Source organism: Talpa occidentalis, unplaced genomic scaffold, assembly GCF_014898055.3.
Source record: "Talpa occidentalis isolate TD23 unplaced genomic scaffold, MPIMG_talOcc4v2.1 talOcc4.14, whole genome shotgun sequence".
Lineage (NCBI taxonomy): Eukaryota > Metazoa > Chordata > Mammalia > Eulipotyphla > Talpidae > Talpa > Talpa occidentalis.
In genome coordinates, this window is record NW_023601433.1 from 50,687,270 (window position 1) to 50,703,715 (window position 16,446).

The 16,446-nt window shown below is 41.2% G+C and overlaps 1 long non-coding RNA gene across 1 annotated transcript in view; it reads left to right on the forward strand.

Moving 5' to 3' along the window:
• The first annotated feature begins 6,397 nt into the window (after positions 1-6,397).
• LOC129145768 (uncharacterized) overlaps positions 6,398-16,446 on the forward strand; it is a 47,976-nt gene continuing 37,927 nt past the window's right edge. Inside the window, exon 1 of the long non-coding RNA XR_008551790.1 lies at positions 6,398-6,428. This is a non-coding gene — a long non-coding RNA (uncharacterized LOC129145768). The remainder of the gene's footprint in view (positions 6,429-16,446) is intronic.

Consider the following 16,446-nt stretch of genomic DNA (forward strand, 5'->3'; position numbering starts at 1 on the left):
AGCGCGACCCGCCCGGCTCGCAGCCGCCGCGGCGGAGCATGCCCGGAGCCGCCGCCGCCCGCCCCGCCCATCGCCGGCGGCGCCCCGCCCACCGACCGCCAGCCCCGCCCACCGACCGCCAGCCCCGCCCATCAACCGCCCCGCCCCGCCCACCGACAGCCAGCCCCCGCCCCGCCCACCGACAGCCAGCCCCGCCCGCCAACCGCCCCGCCCCGCCCACCGACCTCCAGCCCCGCCCCGCCCACCGACCTCCAGCCCCGCCCACCGACCGGCCCCGCCCGCCAAGCTGCCTGCAGGCGCCGGCTCTTTTGGCGGGCGGGCAGCGGCCAGGACTTGGGCCTCTGCAGGCGGTGCTGGATTGTACGCGCTGAAGCTGGTAACCCTTCCTTCTCTTTTCTGTCACGTAGGTTTGGGAGGCTCCAACCCTTAAGAATGTCCACGCACACAAACATGCAGATAAAAGCAAAACAAAAATACACACAGGCACACACACGGACATAAATACACTCATATGTAGTCACACACAAACTCCCACCCATACACACACTTATGTACACAGGGATATGTACACACACAACTATACATTCATGCATACACACATATTTTGATGGCATGAAGAACAGAAAGCAGTGACAGTGACAACAGGTTAGTGCTTGGAATTTTCGTCTTTGAAATAGATATCCAATATCGAAGTCTCTTGTAACAGATTAGGAAACAGTCGTAGGAGGTCAATGCACAGTTCAGGACAGAGTGAACATTTACTGACTCTCAACCCACTCCATGTTTCTTTTTTGGCTGTGACTAGTCTCTTGCCAGGTCTGCTCTGAGGCACAGGTCCTGGAACTTTCGAGGGCAAAGAAAGACATGAAATGTTCAACCTTGTTGATGAGCTGGTGAGAGGGTATTGGGGCAGTTGAGTTCACAGAGGGAAAAATGGATGGCAGAGCAGACTGGTGTCCTTATGGAAGAAATTTTAGAAAACCATTTAGCCACACCATGCATTAAGACTGTGCTTGTCATATCACCAGTAATGGCCTACGTTCTTGGGCCTTGTCCATCTGAGCTGCTTATGTGCATTATTGTCTTTAAATACTCACCAATATAAGTTCTGTGATGTGGGTGCCATTGGAGACTGGGGTGCAGGAAGGCACAGGAAGCAAGTTGCAGAAATTTCCCCAAGACTCTGCTCTAAACCCTAACCATGAGGAGTATACAGTCTAAAAGAGCAAAGAAGCCCAACATACTTGTACTGGAAAAAGAAAACAATATAATCACATGCACTGTGGTGCATTATCAGGGCATCTGAGGAAACCAGATGGCAGAGATGCAAGAGGATGTCATGATCAGGGGTTCAATCATCAGATGACTTGGGTCCTGGTCTTGGGTGCTTCTGCCACTTTCTATGTGTGCATTACTTCTATTCACTTCAATTTCTGTTAATTTCAATTTCTGTTCACTTCAATTTCCTCACTAACCAAATGCGGGTAAGTTATGAGTGTTAAATGAGATGATGCCTTCTGAGCATTCAACATAGTACTGGCAGCTAGGAAGAACACAGAAAATGTCAGTTCCTATTACTAAAACTTGTACTAATAGGGCTCTATGTTCTGGAATCACCAGGAAAAACTTTGTGGGGAGTCTCTAAAGGGAAGATGGTTGTGGTTAGGCAGGGGCAAAGGGTATTATCTCCAGGTTGGGGGAATAGGATAGAAAAAAAAGGAAAAGGAAATGAAATGGAGAGGCTTTTCTGGGAAATCAGAGTTATTAGCAGTGATGGCATTACTTCTTGTCGTAAAAGCATTTTTCAGGGATAAATTGCTTCAATGACTTACAATTCCCATTTCTCCTCAATTTGTCAACTCAATGAAATAACTTTTTGTTGCTGTGAAACACTCATATGTGCCCAGCATAATGCAGACATATATGGAGCCAAATGCTTCCATAAGATCACTTATCAGTCAGCAAATTGAGAGTAGAACATGTTCCCCATTGAATGATGTCAGATTGTTGAGTTTCTGGGTCAACCCACAGAAGTATTATAATGTAGCTGAAATGCCATATAGTTGCAATAGAAAGATATTCAGGCAGTGCTGGGTTTAACTAAACCAATGCAAATAAAGTTTAATAAGAAATTATGTTATAGCAGGAAGGTTGGTAAAAGCAGATTTAATTAGAAGATAACAACAAGATTGAGATACTGGAGATTCTGAAGATGACTTCACAATTTCAAAGATTTGTGGGTGTTTTGACAGTGGCTTTTATCATGATGACCTCATTTCAAAATGTTTGGCTTTTCTCTTTCTTCAACACTGATATATATTACTTGCCCTGTTATAATGCTTTCCAGCCGTGACTATAGTCATTTCAAATAAACAAGCAGAATGAAAAAAAAAAAAATTAGGCTGGAAGTTAGTAGGGAGTTGGGGAACGAGAAGAAGATGAAAGATATTTTGAAGAGTTGGGAATAGAATTGCAAAGAAGAAGGAGTGTAACATTAAAAAAAAAAATACATGAGCTGGTGATGGTCTGATTTATAATGTAAGAAAGCAAAGATGATGGGGGGGGGGTGCAGCTTTCCCAGACGAAGATAACAGTTGATGTGGAAAATCCATGGGGACAATTTCCCATCCTGGTCACCTGTACATCAACATAATTGTTATAAACATGAGATGTGAGAAACCAGCATATAGACAAATGGATAGATAAAGAGACATTCTGATGTACTGTATATACACACACACACACACACACACACACACATATTTGCTATTATGTTTTTAGGAAAGGACACTTCTTCATCTGTCAGCTGTCTGTAACTCAAGAAGCACCTGCGCTAGTTTGTTTTGACCACAGAAATATATTCCTTCTCCTAATCACCACCCACTTCCACTTTTATACAACTTTAGCCTCTTTCTCCCTCCTGCTTGATTTTGGGACACAAATGTCCCTGCCTTTCTCTGAGTCCTGGAGAAAGGATTTCGCAGACTCAGGAAGGAACATGGATTATTGAGTCATCAGGGCAGATGTTCAGTGACCAGAGAAAGAATGCTTAACAATCTTAAAAAAAAAAAAGAAAGAAAGAAAAAACTCTTGTTTCTTTAACGTGCTTTCTCACTAAGGACCTAAGCATAACCCTCCTCCCTCTTTACATTAGGATTCTTCTGTGATGACCTACTGTTAGGCTAAACTTGGATAGACTTTGATGTTTTCCTTAGTCTGTAAAAATACTACCAGTTATCTCTCTCTCTTTTTTAAAGACTAATGTTCTTGATAAAACCTTGAATCCTTCTTGTTGACTTGTTCTAGAAATCAGACAGTAGTGGTTATACAATTAGAAAGGGTTTTATATCAACAGGTTTGTTTTTAGATATTGACATGCTTTATTATTAATTTAGAAGCTAAACTGCATAATTTTTTATATTTATATATATTTCATTACATCATTGTTCATTTTTGTACAATGTTTGCTTTTTCTTCTCAGGTGTAGTCCCCGTAAAAATCGGTTCACGGGTAAATTGTAGTGGAAATTTTACGGGAATGCATTATTGTTTTTAATCATGAACTATGTTTCTTGAGACATACTCCATCAACCACCTACTACATGATAGGCAGGTGGGGGGAGGGCGGGTCCTGTGACTAAAAGCCAGATTCCTAGGCTTCCTTAACAGCCAACAAAATCAGAATTTCTAATTCATACAGTTGAGGCCCTGAAATTTGTACTTTAAATAAATACCCACATGATTCTTAGATACAGTAAAGTTTGAGAAGCAGAGCATGAGAAATAGGAATAGTTTATTAAGAGCCTAACAGAATGATTGGCACATAAAAATAAACACTGAAATAAAACAGTAGCCATTGACATCATTGTCTGATGATGAAGAATAGTATAACAATGTCCCTCAGGAATAAAGTACAGTAGGTGGCCAGTAATTATTGACTTAGAGTATTTGACACTAACCCAAACAGAAAATTTACAATCCTGAGAATTATGAAAAGAACAACAAACATTTTTCATTCACATACTTTCAGTTTAAAGAAGATAAGTCTACAGACTTATTAATATTATTCCATGAGAAGAATCCTTTTTAATTATTTGCTATCTCTATAAACGCCTTCCTTCCGAAGGTGACACATTAATGGAAAATAGCCTCTCAACCTCCCTCCCAAGCCCTGTCACCACTCACCCAAGCAAACAGCTGCTCTTTGCTAGTGGTTGACAGAATATCCCAAGCATCCCAAGCAGCTACAACCCTTCTCCAAGTTCATAAGGAAAATTCTGTTTTACTGTCCTCTAGAAAATGACAGTGGCTGGCTGGGATCTCACTGACATAAAGGACATGCAGACATGGCTTAAAGAAGGCAGTGGGGTTGCCTGCACTAGGGTGACCCAGACATGAGCATGCCTGGGCTGCCTCTCTGGCCATCATGCATCAGCTAATCAAGAATCAACCAAAATTGGGCCTCCCCGGTGGCGCAGCGGTTGAGCGCTGGGTTGCGAAACTGCGCGCGGCCTCTGCGGCGCCGGTTCAATCGGTGCCCCGGCCACCGGAGGAGGGTCCACATGGCGCGCAGACCTCTCCTGCTGCTCCCCTCAGCAGTGTACTTCGCTTCTGCCTGCTCTGCTCCCCGCTCTGGCTCTGGTGAATTCTCTACCCTCCTGCGCTCTGACTGTGCCCAGTGCATGTATAAACAAACAAACAAACAAACCAGCAAACAAATAATAATGCCTCTATAAAAAGAATCAACCAAAATTAATGCTGGAATTTCTTTAACCCTGCATACCTTTTAATTTTTAAAGTGGACAATATGTAAATCCCTATGAACCAGGTTGATTACCAACATTAATTGCCAACAGAGTAAAAAAGTTCTCATGTGGGGAAAGAATGACAGATCAGGTTTTTACTCAGTCAGTGATGGCTAGCAACGTGCACATGGAAAAACATGGTAGTGGAGAGAGGTAAGAACGGTTTATCAATATAGTCAAAGCACTCAGTGAGGCTTTGCCTTGTGTTCTTTCACGTATATGAAGGTAGCATTTGTTAACAGGGTTGTATAATTTTGAAGCAGTGGTTCTACTTGAATATTGAGGAGAACGTAAATCTCCACAAAAAAAAATCTTTCCATATCATTACTCGTTTGCCTCTTTAAAACCCCCATAGCATTTTGATTAAGCTGCTAGTATAGCATTTGTCATGGTATACTTTGGATTTGCTCTATCAGCATACATACTTAGTTCAGCTACTAGATTCTGAGTTCCTGGTTGAAGGGACTATTCATCGCTATCCTAACTCTTTCTCGGGTTCTACATTTGTCTACTTAGCACCTATTTATTACAGGGCCAAACTAAAGAGCACAGTTGTTTACAACATCCCTGCAAACCAGAACACATACTATGAAAAACTACTTCATCTAACTCACTCGCCAAGTCAATATTTTCCCTGCCCTATATTGATGCAAACAACTAGGATAGTCTCTATGCCCCAACGCCACCAGGTTATTTACACCGTCAGTCCTGACTATCTCCCTTGTCTTATCTTGTCTTTCCTACAAAGAGCCCAATGAAGTCTGTGGTCTCTGCTCCCCGTGCTTCATTCTTGCCTCCTAACGCACACTGGGTCCTCCGTATGGCCCTGATATGCTGTTTCTGTCATAGCCCCCCTCCACCCTCCTATGATAATCTAGTCAGTTTTGCCCAGTGGGTGCTGATAAAGTCAACAGGACTCCCCATTTCTGCATATGCCCTCACCACAGCCTCTACTCCCAAGTGGGAAGCAGAGGCACACATCCCTTGTAAGAGGATGAATTGAGTGCAGTTTTCAAGTCAGCAGGGAACTGCATGTACTTTCTAGTTTCTCAAACTACTGCATATATTAATTCTTTGTCTAAATATTTTTACAGTCTTCCCTATAGTTCTTGATGCCTGGAATGTGTATTAGAACTTTTGCTGAAACCACCAAATACCTGAAGTTTACCATAACTAACTAGTCACAGATGTAGTATTAAATCCACTCCTACTTTTTCTTTCTCTATATAGCCTACGCTGGGGCCAATATTATACATTCTTGGAACAGATGCTATTCATAAACAAAACTAATATCTTTTCCAGAGAACACTGCTTTATTTGTGATCAGGGGCCACCTGTTTATCAGCAGGAAAATCTAAATAAGAGTTATAATGGATTATATATATTGAAGGATCTATTTAAATGTAGAACATTTCCTAGTTAGTCTTTGCTGCTACCTCACAATAAATTGTCCCAATACTATTATTGTTTTTACTTTCCCCAGATTTCCTAGTGAGCTATAGTCGGAAAGCAGGGCACTAGCACATAAGGAATGGAAATGGGAACAGACTGAGGAATTTAAGAACAAAATATACTAATATTGAATCCATTGCAGGAAGGCAAAGCTGATTTTCATCCATTTGATGTAAGTCTTCAGAATATTGATAGCTATGTTTAACTTCCGAACTAGTTTTAATTATATTTAAGAGTTAAAAAAAAAAAAGGTAGATTTTCTTAGAGGTTGATTTGAAACACTTTTATAAAAGAAGACAATAAGGAATCCCACAGACACTTACTGCTTTGGGAAATCAAAATACTTTCTTCTTCCTCATAAGGTGGGTGACCCAAAGCTTGTAACATAAGAACTTAGCTGGCCTTTAAATTAAAGTCCATGAAAAATCGCAGTTAACTCCCACTGATACTCAGTAAAGTATATTTCTTTAGTGTTTCTATTTTCCAGGTTGCATGCTATATTTTGTGTTTTGTGCTATAGAGGACATCAATTTTACTAATATCTCAAAGCAAATGCATGTCTTCTGCAGCCTTCCTATATGCCCAAAGGCCTTAAAGTTTCTTAATAGCAAGATACCTGCTTGCAATTGCCATTCACAGTATAAGTCATCAAAACTAGAGATTTCATAGTCTGAATCGATCAAGGTATGAATTGGAAAATTTAAGGGTCATTTGCAAAAAAAAAAAATTAATAGCTATCACTAAGAACCTAGAGTTAGGACTCAGAAATCTGCGTTTTAAACAAGTTTCTGATTCTAATGAGCAATACAGTTTGAGCCCCAGCTTGTGACTTATCCTAATATTAACTTGCTACTGACAGGTCTTCATAATAACTCTTCCCTTGCTCTGTAGCTCTCATTAACTACAAAGCAATTGACTACCCCATTTGGGGAGCTAGATGCATTCACAGTAAGGTGCTTCTCAATTCCCCTGCTTGTCAGGAGGTAACATACCCTGAAGGAAGAATCTTGAAGGCTCTGGAGTCAGAAAGGTTTGGGTTGGATTTGCATGCTGCCATTTATTAATTGCACATCTTTAGGCAAATCACTTCCCTTCTCTGAATCTCAGTTTTTTTATATGATAACAAATCATTCTGGTTATGAGGATTAAATGAGATATCTTGTGGAAGCAATCAGTGCAAAGTCAATACTCCATAAATGTTAATTGTTCTTGTGCTTCATCCTTCCTGGGGTTCATGTAAGAACGAATGAGAGAAATACAAAGCACTTGGTACATTACAGCACTCTGCAAACAAGGACTATTAATCTCTTCACTTTCTGCGAACTAAATATAACTTTTAAGCACAGATATCTTGTTGAGAACTAGCGAGGAAATTACTTCTATATTTATTTGCTTTGTAGGAAAAAATTTACAGAAAAGTAAACGATGAACAAATTTTGGGAAGGACTTTTCCACTTAGCCTTTTAATTAGAAAGCAAGATTGTGGTTTCCTTCCATCCATTCTTTTTGCTTCCCAGACAAGAGCATGGTATTGCAAAGAGCATGTATGTTTTCAGGTTAAAACAGTGTCAGAGCTCCTCAAAGCTACTGAAGTACCACAGAGTTTAGTTCAGATCCCCTGAAAGGTAGGATATTTAGAGCTACCTCCATTTTACTAGGGAATCCACATGTTACAAGATTCCAAGAGAACTCTAATGAGAGCATACTTATCTGATGTGAAATGTGAAGTCTTAGAGCTTAATCTGAACATATGGTTCTCTGTGTGTGTGTGTGTGTGTGTGTGTGTGTGTGTGTGTGTGTGAGTGAGAGAGAGAGAGAGAGAGAGAATTTGTGCCAAAAGAAGGCAATAAAAGAAGTAAGTTTCAGGATTTACAAGAGTAGTTTTGGTCCAATGACAAGAGGATGAATAAATGTGTTGGAAATCTTGACAAAAATACTATGGACAAAATAGCTATCTGACACTAAATCAAGATATATCTTTGGGGCCTCACTGGTGGCGCAGTGGTTGAGTGCTGGGTTGCGAAGTTGCCCGCAGCCTCTGCAGTGCCGGTTCGATCCCCGACTGCTCCCCGGCCACCAGAGGAGGGTCCCATATGGCACGCAGACCTCTCCTGTCTCCCGCTGCTCCCCTCAGCAGTTTACTTTGGTCCTTCTGCCTGTTCTGTTCCCCGCTCTGGCTCTGGTGAATTCTCTCACCCTCCCATGCCTCTGACTGTACGCAGTGCTTGTATAAATAAATAAATAAATCTTTAAAAAAAAAAAAAAAAGATATATCTTTGAATCATGCATAAATTTGCTGACTCTTCCTTTGGATATTAATACATATTGTACCTGTGGCTAGAACATCACTTTCTCCCTTTTCTTCCAAATGTAATGGGAGGGTGCCAAGCAGGCAGCTGGCCAAGGTGAAAGTAATGTGACCCTGTTATAAACTCCCTGAAAGTTTCAGTGATTTCCACTTCAAGTACTCTTTATGTACCTTCAGCCAAATTCTCTGATCTATTTCACAAAGGCCAACCTGGCTATGTGGGCCCGGTTTCCATGAGTTCCCCGGGCTGATACTATCTCCCCTCTAACACAGGTGGGTCGTAGAAAGGGTAGTGCTGATGCACACATCTGTGCATCACCCAACACACAACAGCAAGGATTTCCAGCTAAGACAACAGGATCTTCAGCTGTGCTCACTCCAGCTGCCAGCCCTCCTGCAAGGAGACTTGTTGGAGCTGGGCTGTTCAAGGCACGCACAACCAGAATCCACAGAGCAGGGCTGTGATATACGAAGGTCACGGAGTATGTGTGAACTATGGCATGTCCACAACATGTGATGCTTTCAGACACAAAAAGAAATACATGCTTATTCTTATAAGATAGGACCCCTTCTTCCCATTTTCCATGTCAGACTACTTTTAAAGGTTTTAATTATTTTGCTTAAGTTGTAACTGCACAAACTAGAAATACATACATACATATGTGTGTATAATATATATTATACATATTAATACATATATATACATATATACATATATGATGTATATACATATACACATGTATATATACACACACATGCATATATACTTCTAGGAACCGCTTATTCTTCCATGGGGATAAAAGCCTTGGAATCTAGAATGGAATAGGTCAGGGATCATCTTAATCTGTGAAGGGCATAAATGTGATTGGGTAATTGAGGGTACAAAGCAATCACCTTTTCCCTCTGCTACCATGAAAAATTCCATGCAAAAATACTCTGTTATACATAGCCTGCAATATGTTTTTAGTAGGATTCTTTAGTGACAACATGCTCTTCTCGTTAAAACTGTTAGTCTGGTGACATTTCACACAGCTCTATCCCAGTGCTGTGGAATGGCCTAATTGATTTAACATCCTCATCAGAACCAATGACTGTTATATAATAAGTGAGCCAATGGCCAGTTTAGAAGATACAGTGCCCAAGGTTTGTTCTGACTTTGTTGGCTCTTAAGCAAAGCTGTACTCTGAACCCACCCTAGAAACGTTCGTTAGGATTAAAATTCTGGCATAAAATAAGGCCAATGTCATGTCAGAAATGCCAAACACCAAACACCAGCAGATGCCAACTTGTCAAAATCATGCCATCAGATTATGTAGGAGCACAGTGGAAAAAATCTGAAGTGAGCAAGAAGGGGTAAAATATACTTGAAATTGGGGCAGTTTGTTTTTGTTTTACTAATAGCCACTGAAGGGAGAAGAAGTTCCTTGGAAGAATTAGGGTTCAAAAGCAAAGGAACCAGGGGGCGGAGCAACATGGCGGCGAGGAGACGCTGCGAGTAAGATCTCCCATTAAAAAAAGTTAATAGGGAGGAAAAGCGGCAGGTCCCAGTGAGAACTGGGACACGGAAGATAAACGGACGACTCCAGCAAACTGCCCGAAGAAGAAAGTGGCCATAAAAGAGGACGAGAAGGGAGGGAAGCGCAGAACCCTGCTCCCCTCCCCCGCCCACAGAGGCGGCACTCTCCGCCCGGCAGAGAGGAGGAAACAACAAACCAAAACGGCCAACAAGAAAAACGGACACAGCAAGCGGGACTGTGAGTGGAAAGGAACTATTGCAGCCACCACACCCCGTGAACGGGAGCTGAGGCGAACCCTGCAGGATCCGCCGCGGAGGTGAGCTCCAGGCGCCATTAAAGAGAGCCCCCCCAGGAGGAGACCAGCACCAGCACACAGCCCCGGCCGCCCGGTAAGCTTGCGCGGAAAGTGGCGCGGATCCAGACCGGATCGCAGCTGCCCAGGTCCCCGCGCCTGCGACCTAGGCTTGCGGGGAGACAGCGGAGGCCCTCCCTGAGTGAGCAGGAACAAGGCGCCCAGGCAGGGGAGCGGGATTCAAAAGGCGCCATTCCCGCGCCACTGATCTGGGCTACAGCCCGCGTCCTGGAACTGAGGGCTTTGGAACTGAGACCCGGGGCACGAAATTAGGGGCGAGGGTTCCCCACGACGGTGGGGCACAAGGCAGACACAGCACCCCAAAGCCGTTGAGGTGTACCCTACGATCCCCGCTCTGCTCCCTGTCCCACGGGGTGGAAAATCAGCTCCCCAAGGGCTCTAGGAGAGATCTCTGGCGCCACCTAGCGACTTGACCCCAGCACAGGCTACTGAAGGAGCTAGTGGCCAGCTGGGGAGTTAGCCCACACCTGCTCCTTCCGAACAAGTAGTCTGAGCCCACAGGGAGAGCGAGCACCCACAGCCGGGCAGACCAGGCGCGCAGAAGAGTGTGCCTGAGACCAGACGCGCAGGGAGTGTGTCCCACATCACCATTTTAGAACAGGGACATTTCTTCAGTAAAGACTACCTGCAGAAGGCTTCCTCAGGAGCCAGAGGTGAGCGGGGGAAGTTCGCCCACGCCAGACCCCCTCTGGCCTGCAGTCCAAGCCCAGAGGGGAGCAGGACCCACCGCCGGGGCAGACCAGGCGCACAGGGGAGTGTGTCCCCACATCGGCATTTTAGAACAGGGACCTTTCTCCATTAAAGGCTGCTTGAAAACTGACAGATGACTCCTGGAAGAACCAGAGGGGAACAGAGAAGCCCACCCAAGATGCCGGCCAGTCCCAACAACACAGTGTCCCAACGCATACGGCAAATTAGAAAACAGACAGTAGGGAGGAGAAGAACCACACGCAACCTAGCAACTCTCCAGAGAAAAAGCACACCACAAAAAGAAAGCCAGCCCCCAGATTGCAAAGACAATAACTTGGAAGAATTTCTGAGCCTTCCAGAAAGAGAATTTAAAATTGCCGTGATTTAAAAAACTGACAGAAGTCATAAGGAAACAATGATAAGGAAAAATAATCAACGATCAGAAGAATGCAATTGAGTCCCTAGAGAGGGAAAACAATGGTCAGAAGAAAGAAATTGAGTCCCTAAAGAGGGAAGTAAAAGAAATGCAGGAGATCAAAGAATTAATGGAAGAACTAAAGAATTCTGGGAAAAGCAATGAAAGCAGAATAGATGAAATGGAAGAACGAATAAGTAATCTTGAAGACACAGAAATAAAAAGAACCAAAACAGAAAAGGAAAGAGAAGTACGAAGGAAAAAGAACGAAGAAAGACTTCGGGAACTATCTGACTCCATGAGGAAAGGAAATATAAGAGTTATAGGAATACCAGAAGGAGAGGAGAGAGATGTAGGAACAGAGAAAATATTCAAAGAGATAATTGAAGAGAACTTCCCAAATGTGAAGAAGGAGCTGAAAATTGATATACAAGAAGCAAGAAGAACACCAAACTTCCACGACGAAAGGAAAAATACAGCAAGACACATAATAGTAAAGCTCCCAAGAATCCAGGACAAGGAAAAAATAATGAAGCTGGCAAGAGGGAAGAAACAGATAACATTCAAAGGAAAACCAATCAGGCTGACATCAGACTTCTCCGAAGAAACACTACGGGCAAGGAGAGAGTGGAGGGACATAGTCACAGACTCCAAGAAAAGATGCCAACCAAGATACTCTATCCCGCAAAGCTCTCCTTCCTCTTTGAAGAAAGAATATGGACCTTCCCAGACAAACAGAAACTCCGGAATTTCATTGCAACTAAACCCCCACTCCAAAAAATACTACAAGGAGTCCTAAAGCCAGAACTCAGAGGGACGAATAACAATGAAAGAAGGCCAAAAAAAAAAAAAAAGTTATTAAAAGAATAAATAAATAAATCAAAGGAAAGACAAACACAATGGCAAATACAGATGTTAACATATCAATATTAACTCTAAATGTAAATGGACTAAACTCTTCAATAAAAACACAGAGTGGCAGCCTGGATTAAGAAACAAAACCCAACCTTTTGCTGTCTCAGGAAACACATTTAGCTACAAAGATAAAAATAGGCTCAAAGTTAAAGGATGGAAAACAATCCTACAAGCAAATGGACCAAAAAAGAAAGCAGGAACAGCTATACTTATATCAGATAAAACAGATTTCAAACTCAAAAAGATAAAAAGAGACCCCAATGGTCACTACATTATGATCAAGGGGACAATACTTCAAGAAGAAATAACACTCATTAACATATACTCACCAAACGAAGGAGCACCAAAATATATCAGACAACTGTTGTCCTCTCTGAAAACAGACATCAGAGAAACACATACGTAGTGGGAGACTTCAACACACCACTATCAACAATGGATAGATCAACAAGACAAAATAAGTAAAGAAACCAAGCTCTAAATAAGGACCTAGAGCAATTAGGCTTAACAGACATCTATAGAACACTAAACCCAAAAAAACGGAGTACACATTTTTCTCAAGCGCACACGGATCATTCTCCAGGATCGATCACATACTGGGGCACAAGACAAACATCAACAGATACACCAAGATTGAAATCATATCAACCATCTTTTCTGACCATGAAGGCATCAAACTAGAACTAAACCATAAAAAGAAGCAAGGAACTTTCCTACCTCATGGAGATTAAAAACCACACTACTGGAAGACCATTGGACTAATGAGGAGATCAAAGAAGAATTAAAAAATTTTTTGAATTGAACGACAAGGAGGACACAATATCCTAAATGTATGGGATGCAGCAAAAGCAGTAATAAGAGGAAAATATATAGCAATAGAAGCTCACATCAAGAAACAAGAAAGAACGCAAAGAACAACCTCATCTCGAAGCTCAAAGATCTAGAAAAAGAACAACAAAAAAACCCAAAACCAGTAGAAGAAAAGAAATAATAAAACCAAAGCAGAAATAAATGAAATTGAAACTAAAAAAACAATCCAAAAGATCAATGAAACAAGAGCTGGTTTTTGAAAAAATCAATAAAATAGACAAACCCCTAGCCAGGCTCACAAAGGAAAAAAGGGAGAAAGCACAAATAAACAGGATCATCAATGAAAGAGGAGAAATCACAACGGACACAGCAGAAATCAAAAGAATAATCAGTAACTACTATGAACAGTTATATGGAAACAAGTTTAACAATCTAGAGGAGATGGACAAATTCCTACAACTCTACAATCACCCAAAGCTAGATAAAGAAGAAATAGAACACCTAAACAGACCAATTACAATTAGCGAAATTGAAATGGTAATCAAAAACCTCCCCAAAAACAAAAGCCCAGGACCTGATGGATTTACAAATGAATTCTACCAAACATTCAGAGACGAATTAGTGCCTATCCTTCACAAACTCTTCCAAAAAATTGAGAAGGAAGGGACAATACCAAACACGTTTTATGAAGCCAACATTACACTAATACCAAAACCGAACAAGGACAACACAAAAAGGAAAACTACAGGCCAATCTCCCTAATGAACACTGATGCAAAATCCTCAATAAAATTTTAGCTATCAGAATCCAACAATGTATCCATAAGATAATTCACCACGACCAAGTTGGATTCATTCCAGGGGCACAAGGATGGTTTAACATCCGAAAATCAATCAACGTTATCCAACACATCAACAAAAAGAAATATAAAAACCATATGATAATATCAATAGATGCTGAGAAAAGCTTTCGACAAAGTGCAACACCCATTCATGATAAAAGCCCTTGAAATTCTGGGGATACAAGGAACATACCTCAACATCATAAGGCCATCTATGACAAGCCAACAGCCAGTATCATTCTCAATGGTGAAAAGCTGAAAGCAATTCCATTAAGATCTGGAAAAGACAAGGATGTCCACTCTCACCATTGCTTTCAATATAATACTGGAAGTCCTAGCCAGGGCAATAAGACAAGAGAAAGACATCCAAGGAATCCAAATAGGAAAAGAAGAAGTCAAACTATCACTATTTGCAGACGATATGATATTATACATAGAGAACCCCAAAAACTCCACAGAAAAGCTAATTCAACTCATCAATCAGTTCAGTAAAGTGGCAGGATACAAAATCAACACGCAAAAGTCAGTAGCCTTCCTATACACAACAATAAATCTGAAGAAGAAGAAATCAAAAGACCATCCCTTTTTGTTATTGAAACAAAAAAAATCAAATATTTGGGAATAAATCTAACAAAAGAGGTAAAGGACCTATACAAAGAAAACTATAAAACACTGTTAAAAGAAATAGAAGAAGACACAAAGAAATGGAGAGACATCCCCTGCTCATGGATTGGAAGAATAAACATTATTAAAATGGCCATCCTACCAAAAGCAATATACAGATTCAATGCTATTCCAATCAAAATTTCAATGTCATTCTTCAAAGAAATAGAACAATTATTGATGAAATTCATATGGAATCACAAAAACCCCGAATAGCCAAAGCTCTCCTGAAAAAAAAAGAAGGGAATGGAGGCATCAGACTCCCAGACTTCAACTAACTACAAAAGCCATAATCATCAAAACTGCATGGTATTGGAACAAGAACAGACATACAGAACAATGGAATCGAATAGAAAATCCAGAAATAAACCACAGATTTATGGTCAACTAATCTTTGACAAAGGAGCAAAGAATATGCATTGGAGCAAAGAAAGTTTGTTCAATAAATGGTGCTGGGAAAACTGGTCGCTACATGCAAAAGAATGAAGCTTGACCACACCTCACACCATACACAAAAATCAACTCAAAATGGATTAAAGAACTAGACATAAGACCTGAAACCATAAAATATATAGAAGGAAATATAGGCGAAACACTACGTGATTGCACATCAAAGACATCTTTACAGACACATCACCCAAAGCAGTGATAGTGAAGGCAAAGATAAACAGCTGGGACTACATCAAATTAAAGAGCTTTTGCACAGCAAAAAGAGACAATAACAAAAACAAAGAGAAACCCCACCAACTGGGAGAACATTTTTGCACCCAACACTAATGATAAAGGACTGATCACAAAAATCTGCAAAGAGCTGATGAGACTCAACAAAACAAGAAAAATCCAGTCAAAAAATGGGCAGAAGAGCTAAAAAGAAACTTCTCTGAAGAGGAAATGCAAATGGCCAACAGCATATGAAAAATGTTCAACATCACTTGTCATCAGGGAAATGCAAATCAAAACTACCATGAGATACCATCTACACCAGTGAGAATGGCACATATTAAAAAACTAGCAACAACAAATGTTGGCGAGGGTGTGGAGAAAAAGGAACTCTTCTGCACTGTTGGTGGGAGTGCAAACTGGTCCAACCACTGTGGAAAGCTGTATGGAGATTTCTGGACCTACTAAACATAGAGCTTCCATATGATCCAGCAATTCCACTCCTAGGTATTTACCCAAAGGACACAGAAACATCAATTCCAAAGAACACCTGCACCCCTATGTTTATAGCAGCACTGTTTACAATAGCTAAGCTTTGGAAACAACCCAAATGCCCAAAAATAGATGACTGGATCAAGAAGATGTGGTACATAATATACCATGGAATATTACTCAGCATTCAAAAAAGATAAACACATGCAATTTGCAGCAACATGGATGGCGCTGGAAGGGATCATGCTCAGCGAAATAAGCCAAAAGAAAAAGAAAAATACCGGATGGTCTCACTCATAGCAGGAATCTAGAAAACTTAAATAAGGGACCAGGAAAATGAATAACTATAAGAAAGTGAAAATCAAAATCAACAAAAAACTATGAACCAGAGACACTTTAGGGGGGTGGGAGGGGAGGGGATTGGGTCAGAATGGGGGGGCTGCAATTGTATGGGGAATATATACAATAAAATTTATTAAAAAAAAAAATAAAAAAAGAAAAAAAAA